This window comes from Vespula vulgaris, chromosome 18 (genome assembly GCF_905475345.1).
Source record: "Vespula vulgaris chromosome 18, iyVesVulg1.1, whole genome shotgun sequence".
NCBI lineage: Eukaryota > Metazoa > Arthropoda > Insecta > Hymenoptera > Vespidae > Vespula > Vespula vulgaris.
Genome location: NC_066603.1, coordinates 1812501 through 1834303, shown reverse-complemented (window position 1 = coordinate 1834303; position 21803 = coordinate 1812501). Strand labels below are relative to the sequence as shown.

Here is a 21803-nt window from a genome sequence, read left to right as displayed (position 1 = left end):
CGTTCATTCGTTCATTCGTTCATTCGTTCATTCGTTCGTTCGTTCGTTCGTTCGTTCGTTCGAGCAGGGTCGTTAACTGCTAGCGATTAAACCAGGAACAAGCGATTTGGAAGCTACGTCGGAATGATATCCGGCGATGCGACGAGTTTTATCTCATACAGAACGTTTTAGAGAAAACTGATAATACCACTTCTTTGAAAGAGAGAGACAGAGAGCATCTTTCTCTTCTGATATCGATTTCCTAAATGACATTCCTTTCTTCCTTTTTTTTTCTTATTTTTATTAATAAATTCGTCTTTAACATTAGAAAGAACGTTAGAGATAAGGATATAAATATACAACAATTAATATTATATATATATGTTTATATGTGTTCGTGTGTATGTATAATCTGGGATAAATAATGATAGAAAGTAACTTTTTATCATTTTAGAGAATTGTTAAAAAAAAACACACATACACACGCACATATATATGAACAAAAGGTTAGTAACTAAAATTAGAATCTAAAAAATTGTAATACTTTATCTTTATCAAAAATCTGTAGGGATGAATGAATAAATAAATAAAAAATGAGAAATTATTAATCAAAATTAAAACCAGTGAAAATTCGTACACATTTGTTAGTAAATATTTTGATATTTCATGATATATTTAAAAGATATTGTAAAATAGAAAAAGAGAGATAAATTCGTTTGATCGAGGATAGGATAGAGTTTCTTAACTTTTGTTTTAAGTATATCCAATAATAAAATTCTGTGTGGCTTGGTTAAGACGATTAACTTTATACGTATATCGGTATAGAAGAAACCCTTCATCGATTCTCGTGAGATAGAAGCTTGCATAGTTGGGTTTGCTCGATCGAAACTTATTTATGGATACGTAAACCATAGAAAGATTAATTTCAAGATCGCGTTTTATAACGAAATTTCCTTCTTTATCTTTCTTGATCATATTTATGTTATATTATACATTTATATGATATATTTATACAACTCATTGAAATATTACTGAGGTTGATCAATACGCAATGTTGAAGTTCTCAACATTTTTTTTCTATCTAAATTAACAAAATGCAAAACGTAATATTTGTTTGGAATATAAAAGAAGAAAAACTCTGACGTTGCTTATTCGACTTCGTTATTAAAAAAGGAAAGAAAAAATATTTCAATGCAATTAATCGATTCGATTAATAATAAAGAACAGTTTTAATGAATAGATAAATATAATCGATAAATAAAATGATAATAGTTGGTGTTAAATTTGAACGATTGCTGTGTTCACCACCATCAGTCGGCCATTACTGTTAGTTGAACGATAGTATTGCTGGAATGGAGGTTAACGTCAGCTTCGATAAAATTCCTATTTATGTTACCTCTTCCTATATGTCTAGTAGATCACCGGTCTTCTTCTTCGTCTTCTTCTTATTCTTATTCTAGCCTCTGAGAAGCCAAGAACGACGGGATAAATCCATCCTTAATATACCGCGTCTCTTATACGCTCAATCGATTCTCGAAGCTCTCGAACATCAAATGTTCCCGCCATTTTATTATAAAACCACGACTTCGTTAGATCATATCAAATTTTTCTCTTTCCTTTTCTTTCTTTTTTTTTTATTTCTTACATCAGAAAAAAAGAACAAAAAAAAAGAAATAAAAAAAGGAGATTCGATTCTATCGAATATCGTACGTAAATGGGACGCATTTTATTATATCATAATTTCAATTGGTCGAGGATTAAAATTGAATCGTACATAAATTTTCCCTCCGATCGGATAATATTGACGAATTATTCATTCTTATTGATCGACAATAATATAGCAAAAAAAGAGAGAAAAAAAAGGAAAGAAAAGAAAACAAGAGAGAGAAATAATTTTTAAAGACGATCGACAGATGATCTATATGCGGCATATTGGAAAGAAAGAAAAAAAAAGAAGAAGAAGAAGAAGAAGAAAGAATTTCTTACAATCTCAAGAGAGAATTGAGAAACGTTTTAATATAAAACATATTCAATCGATACGTGTCAAAACTATATATAAAACATAATTAATATCAAATGCATCTATAATCGATATAAAAAAAGTCGATTGATCGAAGAGAAAAAAGTATCTATCGATCGTCCTTAATAATTATCACAATTCAGATTAGGAAAGAAAAATAAGAAATAAAAAAAAAGGAAGAATAAAAAAGAAAAGAAATTTGAACAAATATACGACAAAAATATCGACGACGAGGTACTTGTGTTTAATTAAAGAAAATTTCTTGCAATTGGTGGATATGTGAACCAGCGTTCGCGCGTTATTGGCGCACGGATACGTAAGTGAAGTTTGGAAAGGGAAAAAAAAAAGAAGGAAAAAAAAAAGAAGAAAAAATACGAGCGTTGGGAGCGCATGATCGTAGGTTAGAAAGGAAGGAAGGAAAAAAGGGAAGAAAGGATAGAAAAGGAAGGACAAAAAATAACAGGGAAAAGGTGGAGAATGTAAGAAAGAGAGAGAAAGAGAGACTAGCCATCGAAAGAGGAATATAGGAGATGGTAGGAGGAGTTGAAAGAGGTGGAAGAGAAGGAGGAGAAAGAAGAAAGAAACCGTTGCGATGATAATCACGGAGGGCGAGAGAGCTATGGGATTAGGGTGGGTGTTTCTACTAGAGGGAAAAGAGGGTTAGGCGTCTCAAAGCGAGCCGATCGGATTAAATTTTGCGACTTCGTTCGAGAACCAGGTGCAACGTTAATGAAAATTTTTCTCATCTCGATATATGTGTATGTCTCTCTCTCTTTCTCTCTTTCTCTCTCTCTCTCTCTCTCTCTCTCTCTCTCTCTCTCTCTCTTTCTTTCTCTCTTTCTCACTTTTTCTCTGTATGTCTCTACATGTGTGCGTGAGAATTCAACGAAATTAAACTAACAAAATGAAAGACCGATTTTTTTTTTTTTTTTTTTTATATCGTAAAATTAAAAATAATATTGGACGAAATGAACCAAATATTTCGTATCTGTGGAATAAACGCGCACGCGCACGTATTTACGGTGATATCAAATGAAATGGGAACCAATGAAATAAGAGGATATATATTAAAAAGAAGAGAAGAGAAAAAACAAACGTGACGATTGATATTCTTTTTTTAAGTGGGAAAATTAACAAAGAAGAAAAAAGATTCCAATGACATCGACGAAATGTTTCGCGTGGGATTTGTTTTTTTTTTTTTTCTTTCTTTCTTTTTTCTTTCTGATGATCGACGTGTAATATAATAAGAAGGAGATCTTGTTCGCACGAAAACAAAATTTAAAGAGAGAAAGCGGGAAGAACAGAGAGGAGTGAGATTTATCGTGGGTAAAAAAAAAGAAACGATATTCCGAAAAAGAAAGAAATAAGAAAACGAAATCCATGCAAAAAAAAATTGTTTAAAAGAAAAAGAAAAATATTAAAAAAAAAGAAAAGTGAAAAACGAAGATACGAAAGTCGGTATGCGGTGCACAATACCCTTGGTGGATTTTTCATCGGTCTCAGAAACTCTTTGTCTGTCCTCAACTTGAAATTCTTTTCTCGGGTGAGCGAGAACGGTCCAGGGCCGTTCGAGAGAGGCAAAACCTTCGAGCGAAACGACTTTCAGAGCTCGCACACAGTAATGTACTTTCACATTTGCAAGAGCCGAAGCATTGAATCGCTGAAAACTCGTTTCGCATAGCCGGAAGGAAAAAAGAAGAGAAGGGTTGTACCACGAAAGAGAGAGAAAGAGAGAGATAGAAAGATAAAAATTAAGTAGAAACAACAATAACTACAACAACACAGTCATAGTAAATCGCAATAATTTTTTAGATATTCCTAATTTTTTTCATCACTTTATCGATACAATAAAATCATATTTTTCGACGATCCTAATCAAAACTTTCACGAGATATCTTGCTATCTCATTTTTTCTATCTTTCTTTCTTTCTCTTTATCTATCTATCTATCTATCTATCTATCTATCTGTATATCTCTTTAGATTTCTAAGCACGTATCGTCTAAACGTTTCGACCTTCGACTACTACTACGAATAGTTCAATGCCGAACAAGCGATATTTATCCCGCTTTGAGATCATTTAAATACCTATGTATGTATGTATGTATCTATTTAGGCATCTCTCAGGAAAATAACCACGTTTGTGTGCATGCATACATATATACAAATCTATATATAAATATATATATATAGAGAGAGAGATAGATAGATAATCGTTGAAGCAACGATTGATTTCCAAAATGACGTCAACCGATTCTTTCTGATACATCATGTTTTTATGGTCTTTATAGATTTTAACCATATCCATTAAATTCACCAAATTATTTGTTTATCAATATTATTTCTTAAGATATTATTAGATTTATCTTTATTATATATATTAAGAAAAAAATTAAATATAGTTAGAAATAATATTAATTTGTTATTTGCTTAAATATCCTTTTGGATTATGTATAGTGACTGATGGTTTAATACTATGAAATATATAAAAATAAAAAACATTCTATATTATTGTTGTGAAAAACGTATATATGTGTGCATGTGTATTATTTTTGTAAAGAAAAATTGTAAAAGGTGCAGAAAAAGATTAGGAGGGTATAGGTTTTCAATCCTTATCCAGGTATAAGTACGTCATCGTGTAAAAAGTTCAAGAAAGAACAGCTGCATCAGTCCAACCACAACTAATCCTCAGTACTTTGATATTTAAAGGGTGATATGTATTCTCGTTTTCTCATAGGACACCCAGTGGACAAAACAGACCTACTGACTGAAAATTCTTTGCCTTTTCTCTCTCTCTCTCTCTCTCTCTCTCTCTCTCTCTCTCTCTCTCTCTCTCTCTCTCTCTCTCTCTCTCTCTCTCTCTCTCTCTCTCTCTCTCTTTCTCTCTTTTTGTTTATCGTATTATGAAATACAATAAAATAATTACCAAACGAGTACATCGAATTATTCGAAGATAATACAGAAACTCCAATGGGCGTGTACTAATGAGTTAGTTTCTGAAATAATTTTGATAATCCTTCCTAACGACTTTCTAATATATATTTATGAGTATCTTTTTCGTAAGCGGAAACTTTTTGATATTTTCTATTATACACGTAGAATTATAATATGACTCTTTCGAAAGTTTCCCCAGGAGAGAAGGAAAGAAAAATACGAACGAAAAGAAAACAAAAACGTAGTTTCGAGGACAAGATGGCGTCAAGCGTGCAAATTTATAACCGTGAATACTCGTAAATTTTCGATCGTTCGTCTCGATCGCGTGACTTCTCTCTCTCTCTCTCTATCCCTCCCTCTTAACAAAAAAAAAAAAAAAAAGAAAGAAAATAATTTTTCCGCTTGCTCGCGCGAAAAAGAAAAAGAAGCAAATAAAAAAGAGAAAAGAAAAAAGAAAAAAAGAAATACAATAAGAGTTTCGAGGACAAGATGGCGTCTTGTACGGCAAAGCGTGCAAATTTATCACCGTGAATACTCGTAAATTTTCGATCGTCCATCTTGATATTGCGAGTGATTTCTTTTGAACAAAATTTTTCAATTCACGTGCTCCAGCGTAGAAAGGAAGGAAGGAAGGAAGGAAAAATGAAAAGAAAAAAAAAAGGAAGAGAGAGAAAGTAACAAGTGAAAAAAGGCGGCAACAAAAAAGAAGAGAGAGAGAGAGAGAGAGAGAAAACGAAGTTTCGAGGACAAGATGGCGTCTAGCAGAAGTCGAGCAGATATTTTTTTCTGAATATATCGAGGACGTTAACGTGCCAAAGCAAAAGGGTGTGGAACGGTTTCTATTAATAATCGGTTGCATCGTGTCCACAACACACGTTGGCTGGTCCGTCCAAGTTTTACGAAGAGTCAGGATATTACGGACGAGCCAATGCAATTTCGTCATGATAAAGAACACACGTATATACGTACCGATATATTATACCTACTATATACCTTTGCTGTATGTGTGTATGTGTGTGTGTGTGTGTGTGTATGTATGGGGGAAGAGTATGGATGGTGGGTACGTTCAAAGAGATATATGTCATCCATCACCTCGTCTAAATATCGTTGTAAAATAGAAAAAGAATTTTCGTATAGATTTTTCTCTAAATGGAAAAGGAACAAATAAAAATGTTCTTTCATCGTCGAGGTACATACCTTATTTTTCCAGGTTCCTATTGTCCTCATTTCTATGTGAAATGGAAGATTTGGTTACCTGTGCTCTTTCATTTAATAAAAGGTTTCGTTGGGTCATTTAATAAAAGGGATTCGTAGGGTTACGGTAATAAAATATATAGTTTCTTAGTTGAAGTTCTACCTATAAAATCCTGTAATATAATAAGAGAGAGAGGGAGAGAGGGAGGGGAGGGGAGGGAGGGGGAGGGGAGAGGGAGAGAGGGAGAGAGAGAGGGAGGAAGGGAGGGAGAGAGAGAGAAAGAAAATAAAAATGGCAAAGGTACTTTTTATTGAAATTTGTCATGTTCTCTTTTTTATTACACCCTAGTCGAAATACCGCGTCGAATCTTGCAGTCCTTTCAAAATTTGCCATATCTTATTGTGTGTGTATATGTGTGTGTGTTATATACAACATAAAACATACATACATACAGAGATACATCATACATACATTCATTCATTCATACGTATGTACATTCATACGTCACATACATAATATAACTTACGTACGTACGTACATATATACATCATCCATCTTACACGTATGAATATAAACACAGGCTATAACGAACAACTCGTTAATAATCTAACGCATTGCCAAGAGGTTTTCTCTTTTCTCTTTTTTTTTTTTTTTTCTTTGACGCTCCTTAAAATTCAAATTATAAAATAGGCGCGAGAATCGCGGGCACATTTGAGTGGTCAGTGACGTTACTACTTGCTATGGTCAGGTCTGTAACTATCATGTGTGATGCCACCGGTGACTCTTGTAAATTACACACACACAGCACACACACTCTCTCTCTCTCTCTCTCTCTCTCTCTCACACACATTGATTTTTCCAAAAATGCAATTAAATGCGGATCACTTAAAATGCGAATGCATTCGACGTCGCACACGCATACGCGTAAATTTCTCTCTCTTTCTCTTTTTCTTTCTCTCTCGATCGAGTCGAGAGCAACCCGTACGACCTGGAAATCGCGAAAAAGCGAGCTTTCGCATCCCTTTTTAGACGGCACCAGAGCCACGAACGAAGATCCGGTTTCACTTGGCTTCGAGACAAGAGAGAAAGAGAGAGAGAGAAAGTCTCTGTAGTGTACATGCGTGTGAGAGAGATAGCTCGATGCAAAGCTTTCCGATCAAACGATGTAGATGACCGATCGCGTTCCGTGTTTCTCCTTTTCTTTTTTTTCGTTTCTCTCTCTCTCTCTCTTTCTCTCTATTTTCCTCTTTTCTTAACCTCTCTTCTTTTTTTTTTTTACTTCGAAAGATAATGTTTACGCGAACTTTGCACGTGCAAGATAAAAGGAAGAGACAGATAGATAGATAGATAGACAGATAGATAGATAGAGAGAGAGAGAGAGAGTATGAAAAAGTGGTAAACTCGACATACTTATTTGTGTTGGTTAACGCTATTTTTATGATTTACAAAAAGACATTAGCACACTAAGTTATTAATACATTGTAACTCTCTCTCTCTCTCTCTTTTTTCTCTTCAACAAGAGAAAGATATCTGTATATATATACACGTATACATCGAGGTATCTCGGCGCCTTCTCTCTCTCTCTCTCTCTCTGTCTCTTTCTCTCTCTCCCTCTCTGTCTTTGTCTCTGTCTCTGTCTCTATCTCTGTCTCTCTTACTTCCAAATAAACGGCGCCGGCGAGCGAACACACACGAAGATACACGAACGTATTCGTACGTATGAGTTCGTACATGTTCGGTTATAACCGTCCCCCCTCTCCTTCCCCCGATATATCTATGTACTTCACGAACGTTTTACTACGTCATTTTCGGGGGAAAATCCAAGAGGGAAGCCTCTCTTTGAAGGCGGGCCGCGTTTGATCTCTCGAGGGAAAGCAAACGAAGCCAGAGTGAAATTACCTTGTCGTCGATCGGCGACGCGTATCGAACGATAATCGAACGAAAGAACCAACGAACGGATGGACGGACCGACGGACTCTATCCAAACTCTCTTTTAACGTATAAAAAGTTTCATTTGATTACGGTATTACGTAGAATTAATAGAATACGAACGAAATGGTTTTAACCTTCGACGCGTATAATAATAATGATGATAACAATAATTGTTATTATTATTTGCAACGTTGTTAAGTAGGGATGGTTTATTTGGATTTTTTATTTGTACATCATTCGGTTTAGGTGTGTGTGTGTGTATATATATATATATATACACACATTGTAAAAGAGATATATGTAGGTTTGGATCCTATTATGAAAATTGCGTACAAACACGAAATTCCGACTTAACAAATAGAAATAGTTTCTTACACAAAAGAAGAAAAAAGAAAAGGAAAGAGAGAAACATCATTAAATATCTTAAATCTTTATTGAGATTAACAACCATAGAAAAGTTTTGTATGGTAAGGAAAAGATTTATGTGGTATATGATTGAAATTTATAATCCTTGGAAAATCCCGAATGCCGACGACCTTTCATTGAATTTATTATATTGTTCCGTACGTCTGTAAAAATAATATTACTATACGTTATTATTTATCATTCATAATAACCGAGTTAGTAAAGTTATTACTTGTGTGTAAGCGCACATTAAGAAATAAAAAGAAATAAAAGTATTAGGGATACAATAGAGATAGGTTCGTACCTGAAAACTGATAGCTTGGTAGAGAGCATTATAGAGGGCATGCGCGACCGAAGAGAGCCGAGTAGTACCGAAGGTAACCGAGGTGTACGGACGAGTCGTCAGTCGAGCCCGAACGAGATCCTAGTAAAGTCGTGTCCGCGCGTGGTAAAGGAAAAAGAGTGGAGAGGAAGAAGATTGGTGTGTGTAGTTAATCAGCGGCAACAGCGTTCGACTTGTACACGCGCGATTAACGAAGAAGTATTGTCGTATGAAAGTTTTTCAAGTAAATGCGAAATATGTGTGCCGCTTAAGAAACGAAAAGGAAAAGAGAACAGAGAAAAGAGAAAAAAAAGAAAAGAAAAGAAAAGAAAAGAAAAGAAAAGAAAAGAAAAGGTAATGCGAAACATAGAATCCTTAGTTGATAGTAATGGAATCGTTTTCGGTATCGTATTGATACGATTAAGCAAATGTTGATACGTTGGACGAGTATAATCGTGTTTTAAGGAGGTATCGTATTTTTTGTGTTTTTCCCCTCTTTCTCTTCTCTCTCGCAAGGAAATTTAAAAAGAGTGTATAAAGAGAGGTTAGGATAGTATTATTATGAACGTGATAAGGACAGTAGAGTGTTGTGCGAGAAAGTGGCGAAAACTGTGAGGACGAGAGAAGAGGAGGAGGAGGAAGTGGAGACGACGGTGGAGACGTCGGAGGAGGAAGAGGAGGCGGAGGACGAGAGAGAGAGACGGCGTAACAACAGTGAGGAGGAAGAAGAAGAAGAAGAAGAGGAGAAGGAGGAAGAAGACGAAGAAGACGAAGACGAAGAAGAAAAGAAGGAACGTGTTGGTAGTGGTCGGTGACACAGAGAAGAAGAAGAAGAAGAATAATAGTGTTGGTAGTGCGTCGGCAGTTTTTACTCTTCGAATACTACTCTGCTAATGCAGTAGTAGTAGTAAGTAATAGTAGTAGTAGTAGCAGTAGTAATACAAATTATAGTAATAATCAGTGGTATATACATATATCGGTGTGCGTGTTATTTTTCGTGGCGTATGAGAAGTGCTGCCGGAAGAAAAAGAAGGAGAGAGAATAACAGCATTAGCAGTAACAACAACAACAGCAACAGCAGAAGAAGAAGAAGCAGTAGCCTAGTGGTGGTGTTGTCCCGTGTGCTGTTATTGCGTGTGGCGGCGAAGCGTGCGTCAGAGAATAAGTGTTGGGACACGCACTCGTCGATGCGTGTGTGTGCGTAGTCAACTGTCTCTCTCTCTCCCTCTCTCTCTCTCTCTCGCGATATACAGTGGCAGCCGGGCAGGCGCGTTGGTACGTTGCTTGTATTCACGTTCTCGCGTCTCTACCCCTCGTTAAAAAGAGAGAGAGAACATTTCTCTTCGTCCTCTTCTACCACACCATCATATATATATATATATACATATACATATATAATACCATCACCTACCTCGTCGTTGTGTTGTGTCGTCATCGTGTCGTGTCGTCGTCGCTGTCCTTCTCTTTCCCTACCTCATCTCCTTCTCTCTCTCTCTCTCTTTCTCTCACAAACACACACACACATCACCAGCCACATCCACCCGTTGTCCTCTCTCTTTCTCTCTCGCTCACTCGCTCGCTCGCTCGCTCGGTCGGTCGGTCGTTCTATCGCACGCTCTGGGGCCACCGCACCGAAGGCGACCGAGCCAGGGCACCAGGCGCTACGCAAGATGGCTGTGTGTCGCTAACGAGAGCCCAAAGAGAACCGGACGGGTAAACGAGAAGCCGGGGCATAAACGGAACATGCGGCTACGCGATCGTCGGGCCCGTCCCTGAAGAAGAGAGACACTGGCCAACAAGCAGAGAGGTAAGTGTCTTTTTTATTATGTTCTTTCTTTCTTTCTTTATTTTTTCCTTTATTTAGTTATTTATTTATGTCTTTATCTCACACGCTACATCTTTTTCGTATCTGTTCCATCGTTCTCTCTCTCTCTCTCTCTCTCTCTCTCTCTCACTCTCACTCTCTCATTCTCTCTCTTTCTCTTTTTCTATCATTCTTTATTTATCTATCCATCCATCTCTTCTCAATACCACAGAACGACCTAACCTCTTTCGAGTCTCGCGGCTTCGAACTGTCTACGAATACTACACCCTCGCAAAATGATTCGCGTGTGACAGTTAGAGTGGATACGATCCTGGACTTTGCACGTATTCCTAGTGTAATTTTTCTTTATTCTCTCTTTCTCTTTCTCTCTCTTTTTGTCTGTTTCATATACGCCGGTAATGTGTGTGTATTGGTAAAACGTAAACAAGTCGCAAAAGGAATGAGTCTCTCTCTCTCCCCCTCCCCTTATATATCTCTCTTTCTTTCTCTCCTCGGCTATCTTTCTCGATGACGTATGTGGCTACCTCGTGCCTCGACTTTGCGACGAACGAACGAATGAACGGTTTCTTAAGATGTAATAATACAGTATGTTATACGTCGTTGTCGTCGTGTCGCTAAATAAGAACGACAGAGATGGAAAGAGTCACGTCTCTCTTTCTCTTTCTCTCTCGTTCCAGCAAACGTTTGGTGTGTGTCGCGTGTTCCGTTCGTCCTCTATACCACCATCGTCGTCATCGTGTCGGTCGTCGTCGTCGTCGTCGTCGTCGTCGTCGTCGTCGTCGTCGAAGCAGCCACCGCCACCGCCACCACCATCGCACACTTTTACTCGTGCCAGGCTCCGTTCCGCCGATCGAATCCCAGCAGTGTAATCTCTTTCGATTGCATGGCAAAAAGTAGCAACGTATAGTCAACACCGACGCATTACGATGACGTGGGAGAACGAGAGAAAGGAAAAGATACAGAAAGTATATCGTACATATGTATCTGCATAGAAAAACGTTTTCGTAGGAATATCTAACCTCAAAATTTCGACGAGACGGTATTTGATTCGTGAGAATGAGAAGGAGAGATAGAGAGATAGATTGAAACAATAAATAAACAATTGGTAGTAATATTTAACCTCAAAATCGTGGAAACAGTGAATTCGTAAGAATGAATGAGTGAGAGAGGGAGAGGGAAAGGGAGTCAGAATCGTTTAAAGAAACAATCGGCAGTGATGTCTAATTTCAAAATTAAAGAAACATACTAAATTTATGAGGAAGAGAAAGAGAGAGAGAAAATGGAGAAGATAGTGAGAGACAGAAGTGACAAAGTTGGTGGAGAGGTGAGGTTAGGTTGCGCCTGGGATCCTAGAATTCGTCGATTTCGCCGGTGTGTAATATATATATATATATACACGTTATACATATGTATATATATATATATGTTATGTATAGAGAGAGATAGATAGATGGAGAGGAACGAAACTCGTGCGGAGTGCTCGACACTGTCTCTGGCAGCCGGAAATTTCCATCGAAAGTGCGACGATGTGATCGAAGCTACGTGTGCGTGTTACTATATGCGTGCGTGCGTGATATTGTGTGTGTTTACGTGAATCCTGTGTATATATGTATATACATGTACACATACATCATGTATATATGTATATATATATATCACTATGTGTTGTGTATCGTATGTATGTATTATGGATACGTCGGACTTCAACGTTTTACGCGCTTCGTCGCGTCGTGTGTATCACCAACCTACGTAGATCGAATTTATATATACGTCAGAAGAGAGAGAGAGAGAGAAAGAGAGAAAAAGAGAATGGGGTTAGAACGTAACGAAAAGATTATATATATATATCTTTATATATGTAACGATATATATCATCGTTTTTAGTATTTTCTTAATGACAAATTTCGCGCGTGTATATATATATATATATATATATATATATATATATATATATATACACGCGCGCATACGAAATATATATTGAATGTATGTAGAAAGAATAAAAAAAGGGAAGGTTAGGGGATCATCGTATCTCTATCTTCTTCTTTATCTGTCTCTTTCTTTTTCATAAGGAAGTCGATTTCTGCGCGATCATCGTATTCTTTCTCTTCTAACCTCTTCCCCCAATCATCCATTCTTTCCCCGTGTTTTCTCACTCCTAATGTTCTCTATTTCCTTTGTCATTTTTCAAATAAACCCAAAGATAAATCCAAAAAATTCGGTTATTCCAAAGTCACGTTCCTGAAGCATAACCAAATAAAATTCGTTATAATATCGTAACTCGAAATTACCGAGAATCCGGAGATTCGCCGAATTTTATCGATACACAACACACATATATATATTCATACACGTGTATAGCAAACGAATATCGAAGAGAATTTTGTTCGACGTTGAAAATAATTATACAGTTTTAATTACTTTCCTCTCTCTCTCTCTCTCTCTCTCTCTCTTCTCTCTCTCTCTCTCTCTCTCTTCTCTCTCTCTCTCTTTCTCTCTCTGTTCGATCTCTTTCTTTCTCTTTCTCTTTCCTTTTTTCGTGGATACGCATCTTCTATTCCTCGTTTTTCTTTTTTCTTCTTTAAGGAGCCGAACGAGGGCCGAGAGAGTGAGTGAGATGCTTGTCACGAATAAAGTCAATGTAGTAGTCGTCTTCTTCGCCCTACTCTTCTTCTTCTTCTTCTTCTTCTTCTTCTTCTTCTTCTTCGTCGTCCTCTCAGAATGGGAAAGGAGAGACGACGCGAAATTTTCTGATCGTGACTGACCTTACACTTATCGTCATTGTAGTTTTTCATCCTCATCGTCCTCGTACATGTGAACTTTCTCACGGAAAAGAGAGTTTACTGAAGAGAAAAAGAAAGCAAGTTTCTAACTTGTCAACGTCATCATCGTCATCGTCATCATCATCATCATCATCATCATCATCATCGTCATCGTTATCATCGTCATCGATGAATTCGTCGAGGACGGTGCACCACTACTTCATTATTTCTATTCAACTTCGAAGATCCTCCATCTTGTTCCTCAACTTATTCGAAGAATCGTGATCGTTGGAATATATACGAATATGATGCATCCTTACGATTTTATTGGACGAACGAATCCTACTTTTCTTGGACAAGGATAGCGTAGAAACGGATGCGAAAAGTTATTCTTGAGGAACTCAAGTGTCTATTCAGAGATAACAGGTTAGTGAATAAATTCTATTTAGTCCTTACATTTTTTCTTCTCCTTTTTTCTTTTTCTTTTTTTATGAAATTCTATTGGAAAATCTCGATCGTAAACGTTTAAAGTTTATGCGACGCGGAATTTACTATATAATATCATATATCTCGATCGTGTAAACGTTTAGAGACTTAGAAAATTGTCAAATCGTTTTATATCGATCTCGATCGTAAAATTTTTTGAACATTAGAAAAATTGACGAAGTTATATTGTATTATAGATCAACGATCGTAATCTTTTGTAGAAGTTAGGTACAATTATATTAATTAATCATTTCGTTATTATCGAACGAAATCAAATGCAAATTTTCGTGCGTTCCAATTTATATTCCCGCCATTGAAATGTTCGTTCGAAACAATTCCAAAATGGCGGCCATCCTTACAACCTACTACCTTTTGCCGTCATCCGTTCTACTTTTCATTCCTACGAAAGCCACGTATCTTTTTTCTCCCATCTCTTTCCCCTCTCCTACTCTTTCCGTTTCTTTGTTAAACGATGTCGAATTATTAGCCAAAAAGTGATAATTCATTGGCACGTTTAAGTGTGCGAATGGAAGACAATGAATATTATAATGGAATCATTTCAAACATAACATTAAAGCTTTCATTTGTTTTATCTTATATATATATATATATATATATATATATATATATATATAAAAGAAAACAAGAAACACGTTATTTTGTTTTTTGTTTGTTCCTCGGGTTTTTCTTTTTTTTTTTTTTTTAATTAGCTGCGTCGTTAATTATGTATTTCGTTTGGTTCTTACACATTCAGGACAGATTAATTGCATAATTTAAAGAGAAGATAAAGAAATAGAGATAGAGATGGAAATAACAAGACCGTGACGAAAGAGAACGTTATCAACGTTAAAACTTACTTACGTAGTCTATGTAGCAATCGCATTATTCGATGGCCGTCTATAATAAAATATAGTTGATCGTTGTTACGAGGAAATAAATTTCACATGAAGATGGTCTCGCGCTTATACCATTCGTCCTCCCCTTTTATGTAATTTCGTTCGCGTAATATTTTTGCTGGTGTTTCTAAGATATAAATTTGTCCAAAAAGAGAGAAAGATTGAGATGAATATAAATATATTTTAAAGGTTATGTTAACCTATTGCAATAATAAGCGACGCAGGTGCAATAAGGTACATAGATGCATATTATTAAATAATTTGAAATGTGTGTATGTGTGTGTGCGTATGTATGCGTAATATTGTCATATCAATATTAGTTTTTTAATATGCATATTTTGAAGGTTATCTTGCTCATTTGCAGCAATAAATATAATAACACATATATATATATATATGTGTAATCTCACTAGATGTATACTCTATTGAATATTAGTGAAACGATAATTAAATTTTTGTTGAAATAATGACCGTAAAAAGAGAGGAAGAATATCTTTTTTTTTCTTTTTCTTTTTCTAAAGCTGAGAGAGAGAGAGAGAGAGAGAGAGAGAGAGAGAGAGAGAATTATTATGAAAAGATAATGAATTATTTTCGTCCTTAATTCTTTTACAATATGTCAGCGATAAATTTGTATGCGTTTTCGACTTTGAAGATTAACGTTTATCTTATTTATCCAGCAGGTGAAAAAGACACGTATCATATCGTATCATATGTCGTATCTATTACGAGAAATAATTAGTTGAATAGATCGCGAAAAAAATATAAAAATCTTAGTGTGGCTTTTCGTATCGAGAAATGTATATCGCAATTTCTTTATTTTCTTTTTTTTTTCTTTCTTTGTTACATGTTTCTTTTATTTCGTTCTTTTTTAAACGTGAATTAAAACCTATCGTGATTATAATCATGATTATAGTTGTAGGTATCACAGTTTTTCGTTTTTAGAGATAAGTAACAATTTATAGGTTAGGATAATTGCGTCTAATGATGCAATTTCAATTCCAAGGATCGAATAGAAATCATACAAAACACACACGCGCAAAGAAAGATTTAATTTACACGTTAAAAAATTGGAAGTAGTTGAAAGATTTTCTTTTTCTTTTTTACCTCTTTTCGACGATTGAAACGCGATATAATGATGAGAAAGAAAAATAATATATATTTTATATAAATCAATCTAGTTTAGTATTATAACGCAGATGAAAGTAGTTTGCTGGTGGGTGGTAAAATAAAGCGTCTGTTTAATTTCTAATGGAACTTTTCGAACTATCGAAATAGTTTTTCTCGCAGTTTTGTAGTTAGAAATTTAGAAATTTTCGAGAGAACATGTTTATTACGATAGAGTTGATTTTCGAACTATACTGAAACAAAGAGAGAGAAAGAGAGAGAGAGAGAAATCGTCCTTTATATTCGAAAGTAATTGCAACGAGGCGAAAGGAAACCAACCAACGAGACTTTAGCTGAGAGAAGTCAGTAAGAAGGTTAATACGATCGTAAGATCAACGTTATTCGTATAAATCATAATGATCGTATCGAACAAATTTTTCACGATTATTTTTCCATTTTCTTTTTCCTTTTTTCAATTTATTTATTTTCCCTTTTCCTTGTCCTTCCTCTCTTTCTCTTTTTCTCTCTTTTTATTTATCTTCGAACAAAAGAATGACATAGAAAAAGAGGAAGATTATACAGGGTGGATCAAACGTTGTTCCTAAGCTTTGTAGTTTTGTAATTTTTGTAGAAAAAAGAACATAAAAAAGAAAAATATGACATAGAGAAAATGTTTTATATATATATATATATATTTTTATTTCTTTTTTTTTTAAATCGATTTTTATAATTATCTAGAAGAATACTCTTTTGGTCCGTCCTGTATTAAGAATTTTGTTCCTTTTTTCCTAAGACATTCTCCATGGCCTTCTTCTTCTGCTTGTGGCCTTTCGAGAAAGAGAGAGAGAGAGAGAGAACCTTGCTGAGACACGTGTGCGGTACAAAGAAGGACACCTTGCGTGTGTTTGTTAGCCTATCCCTCGTGCTTTTCTATTCGATTAAATCTTTCTCTTTCCTTTTCTTTTTCTTCCTTTTTTTCTTTTTCTCCTCATGTATATATTTATGAAGATTTATTCGGGAAAAAATGTATTTTTTTTCCTTTTTCTCCGTTTTCTTTTTTTTTTTTTTTTTAACTATCTCAAATGATCGATAATTAGCGAATGAATTAATTAGCAAAGGAAATGAAGCGACTGTTATATAGAACATTTATAGATTAGAAAGTTCATTGAAAAGACATGTTTAAAAAAATGATTATAATTCGCGTGTACGTGTGTGTTTTCGTATATACGTATAGAAGAATATATCAATATCTTCTAAGGATTAGTATGATAATTAATTAACGATTAAAGAGGAAAGTTAAAGTTTGTTGATAAAAAAAATTTAGATTAGAAATTTCATTGAACAAACGAAGGATATAATTTTTCTATGTTGGATTATGAGAAAGAGAGAGAAAGAGAGATTACAGTTCGTACAATTTCGAAGATCGTATATTTTCACGAGATTAGTATGATAATTATAGTTAATGATTTTCCAAGAAATTCTTAACAGTATAATTTCATGGACTTCGTGCGTGGGACGATGTTCCGTCGAAAATCAATGAAACGCATGAGTAAAACTTTCCACGTGCCGTTACGAGCCGCCATGACAGAGGAACGTGATATTCCAAGAAAATATCAAATATCGTATATAGGGTGAAACAAAAATTCCTAGGTGATTTATACATATATACGTCTATAAAAAAAAAATCAAATTTTTTTTTTCGAGACTTCCAACCTAATAGTTTTTCGATTTCCAAAAAAAAAAATACAAGGTCAAACAAAAACAAAAATTAGTCGTAAAAAATTTAGAAAAGGAAATCATCGTTTTTTTGAAACATCTAAGAACTACTTCGATTCCTCCTATCCTCTATCAAATAAAATTAATTATATATGTAAAAACGTAAATTTCACATCGAAATCATTTTATATTTGTTTTTGTGTTTGATCGATGGAAACGTCGAACAGAACGATGCCGACGACGATGACGGGTTCTATTTTGTGAACACAAATCCGAGAATGTCCAGTTATATTTTAGGGGGAGGGGGAATAGGTGGGGAAGTTGGTTGGGTAGTTGGTTGGTTGGTTGGTTGATGGTTGGTTGGTTGGTTGGTTGGTTGGTTGGTTGGTTGGTTAGAAACGCGACAAGCTATTTCTGTCGATCGCGCAAATGCGAATCTACGAATCTACGAATTGCTAATATACATACATATGTATATATCCTATGTATGTACCTAATGTAATAACGTTGAGAGATTGTGTGTTGAGCACTTTCGTCGATTCGTCATGCGATAGTATTCTTTCGTTGTACGAAAAAACTATCTAATAAATTGAGGTCATATTATGTATGGTATGTTTTGCTAATTAACGAAAAAAAGAACCTCAGAAATAGAAATTTTTCTACAATAATAATAACGATCATATTAATAATAATTATCAAAGCAACAACAATCGTTTCATCGTGAAAACTGCAAATATAATAATAATAATAATAATAATAATTTCATTATAAAAGGATAAATAATACTAACATGAAAAAAAATAGAGTACAAGAACTTATTGTATTATCAATAGATTGATATGGACACGTCACACACAATCATTATCTTCATCGTCATCGTTATTAGCAGTATCGACGAACTCATTAAGTTCCAATTAATAACACTCTTCTCCTCTCTCTGTCTCTCTCCTAGGAATTTGTCTATATATAACAGTAATCATTTTCTTTTCTTTTTTTTTATTTTCCCTTCTACTCGTCACAGGCAAGAAATCTCTCTAGGAGCTATCAACCCCTTGTTTTTCTCGCTTGCACACCCTCTTTCTTTTATCCCCCTGTCTTTTATTTTTTTTTTCATTTTTTTCTTTTCTTTTCTTTTCTTTTCTTAGAAATTATCGAAGAAGCATTGTACCGATTATAATGAAGTAGACTATGAATGCAATTGTCGACATACGTATGTGTTTGTGTCTATATATATGTATATACATATATACATCATACATAAATTATATACATATAATATATTATATATATATATAATACATATATATAAATATAATATGTATATCTATAGGCATATATAATAGGTTCATTCGATTGTAATGCCATTTCATATATCCTATCATCTTATCCTCCCACCATCCCGTCCTATTCCCTTCACCCATCTCTTACCACCACTACCACCTCTTAGTTTCTCTATCGTATATATAAGACACGAACGTAGTTTACAAACGCGATCATCCAATTCGTCGGTGAACTTTTGTGTGCCGAGAGATTGTAGGTTATAAATACTGACGACGTTTTTAATAGTCCGACATTTATGATCGTGATACCGTATATACATATGTATTATATCACTACTACTATTACTACTCTACTACTACTGCTACTACTACTGCTACTACCTTCTACTACATTACTAATGCTGCTGCTACTACTATTACTACTACTGTCACTGCTGTTAAAAGGTGCATTTAATTTATGAGATCGGATATTTAACCCTTATCTTTTGTAGGACCAACTACGTACGGAGTTGGATTTGTTTCTTATCGTTCGGATTGATATTTTGTTATTTTATCTGACTTTTAATATTTATTATTGTTGAATAATTTCTTGCAATCGAATTTTCATAAAGAAACGTAATTTTTCTCTTTTTTTTTTCTCTATTTTTTTTTTGTTTCTTATTCATTTTTTCCTCATTTATTTTCTATTTCTTAAGAAATGTGTAGATATATGCCGGTGTATATATATATATATATTCTCATCGCAATTTTCAAAAATATTTTATTTAAGTAAAATTAAGGTTCGTTTAAATTTGTTTATGATATTAGAAAAGCAAATTGCACTTTAATTTAGTAAAGATGGTATCGTGATTCATGAATGATTGGAATTATAAAGTTTGAAACTTTTAAGTTTCTGACTAATTTGCTCCAGCATCGATTTACATTAAATTTTGAGATTATTCTATAAACGTATATATATATATATTTTTTTTTTGAGGCATTGACCATTTTAATACCTGGAAAAAACATCTAAAATAACAAAGCAATAAAATACAGAGAAAACAAGAACAAAAAAGAAAGAAAGAAAGAAAGAGAAAGATAGAATTTTTATGATTGAAAATATTTATTTATTGCAATTCTTATCGGTTTCATTTTTTACGTCTATTATCCTATTGTCAACTATATAGATAGATAAATAGGTAGATAACTTTTTTATTCTTTTCTTTCTTTCTTTCTTTCTTTCTTCTTTCCTTGCTTACTTACTTGCTTGCTTGCTTCTCTTTCTGTTTCATTTTATCTTCCACCCTTTCTTTCTTCCTCTCTATCTTTTGTCTTTTCTTTTTTATCTTTTTTGTTTCTTTTTCTTTAGAAAAGTAGGAAGTTTGCACGTGGGTCTAACACTTGGCTTTTCCTGATTTACTCATTGATCGAGACTGACTCATCGTGCAATACATTATATCCCCCATCTATATTCGACTATAGCTATAACGCCGACACATGAAGCTAGTAACGGCAGTAGCAAAGCCAAAGAGAAAGAGGAGAGCAATATATATATATATGTATATGTATATATATATATATATATATATGTATATGTGTGTGTGTATATATATAAACGACTTTCGTTATTCCTTTCGCGTGCACTCGACTCCGTGACTCATCGACAATTCTCTCCTACGTTGCAAAAACAGTAACTTTTTCTTCTATTTCCATTATAAATTTATTTCATAATAATTCAGATTTCTTAAACAATAATCGTTTCATCATTTTCAATTTATCGCGTTTATTCCTCTTTTCTTTTCTTTTTTTTTTTGTTTTTCGTTTTTTTCTCTCGTTCCTTCCGATGATAAAAAGGGATCGCTTGAAATTAATATTGAGCTTATACATTATATATTTTTTGAGTATGAAAGATAATAGGTATAATTGTGATTAATTAGTATGAAATATTGTTGAGTAATATTTAATTAATAGTTAGAAATTTGTTTTTCATTGGACGTCGAACGAAACAATTATAGTATTTTTTTTTTATTTCTTTTGTTTTGAATTTACCGCGCGGCTCCTTTAGGAAGAATTAAAAAAAAAAGAAAATCGATATAATTCGCGCGAAATACGAATGTACTTTTTTTTTAGACTCGAGAGAGCGCCATGTTCTATGATGCTGATTCAGTAAAAAAAAAAAAAAAAGATAACTGCGAAACGTGTTTTATCTTGTTCACGAAATAACGAAAAAAAAACAGACGTAAAAATATCTTTATCTCCCGATTGGACGATATATTTGAAAACATCTCGTGAAAGTGTACAATAACAACAATAACAACAACAACAGAAGGGAACAGAAATAATGATAATAATTAATCGAAATATTAGTGCGATATAAATTTCTTCAGTGACATTTTATTTATTTTATTTCTTCCTTTTTTCTATTTATTCGCTGACGTATTAATAATAACTGCGGAAAAATTCGAATGCTGCTGATGACTCGTGAATAATAACACAAAAAAAAAAGAAAGAGATAAAAAGAGACAGAGAGACAGAGAGAAAAAAAACTATAACGGGATTTCTGCTAACTGAATAATTAATAAAATTGATCGACGAGTATGTCAATAGTTTCTACGATCATTCAATTATGCGATTGCAATGGATAACGAGAGCGAGCGTACGCATAGGGCATTCGTGCTAGTTACAACACAATTTAACATCCATGTTGGTTAAAAAGATGGTGTACGATAATGGGAAATTTTTATGTATTGGATTGTAACAAATTAATTTCAGATGTAGTCATCGTTATCTCTGTTGTTGTTGTTGTTGTTGTTACTACTATTATTTAGTACGCATCACGACAAATTTATATCGTATAATTAAAATGATATTTTAATAATAATTTTCAACTACGTAAATACTCTTTGCATAAATTTCAATATTATTAATTACTGATTTAATTAAGTAATACAATAAATTAATTATATATAT

General features: G+C 34.1%; 1 protein-coding gene and 1 long non-coding RNA gene across 19 annotated transcripts in view; one reads left to right on the top strand and one right to left on the bottom strand.

Annotated features, from left to right (window-relative positions):
* Positions 1-8472: 8472 nt before the first annotated feature.
* On the bottom strand, positions 8473-8896 carry LOC127070427 (uncharacterized). The gene is made up of 2 exons (XR_007784510.1): positions 8768-8896; positions 8473-8627 (listed from the first exon to the last, which is right to left on the bottom strand). It is a non-coding gene; the product is annotated as an uncharacterized LOC127070427 (long non-coding RNA).
* LOC127070414 (homeodomain-interacting protein kinase 2) overlaps positions 8814-21803 on the top strand; it is a 44165-nt gene continuing 31175 nt past the window's right edge. For 4 of the 18 annotated variants that reach the window (XM_051008346.1, XM_051008344.1, XM_051008343.1 and 1 more), the window contains exons 1-2: positions 8821-10592; positions 13197-13798. The gene's annotated coding sequence lies outside the window, so the exon portion shown is untranslated. Of the gene's footprint in view, positions 10593-11419; positions 11576-13196; positions 13799-21803 lie in introns of those variants that run through there. The other 14 variants (XM_051008342.1, XM_051008347.1, XM_051008336.1 and 11 more) reach the window with 13 other exon arrangements.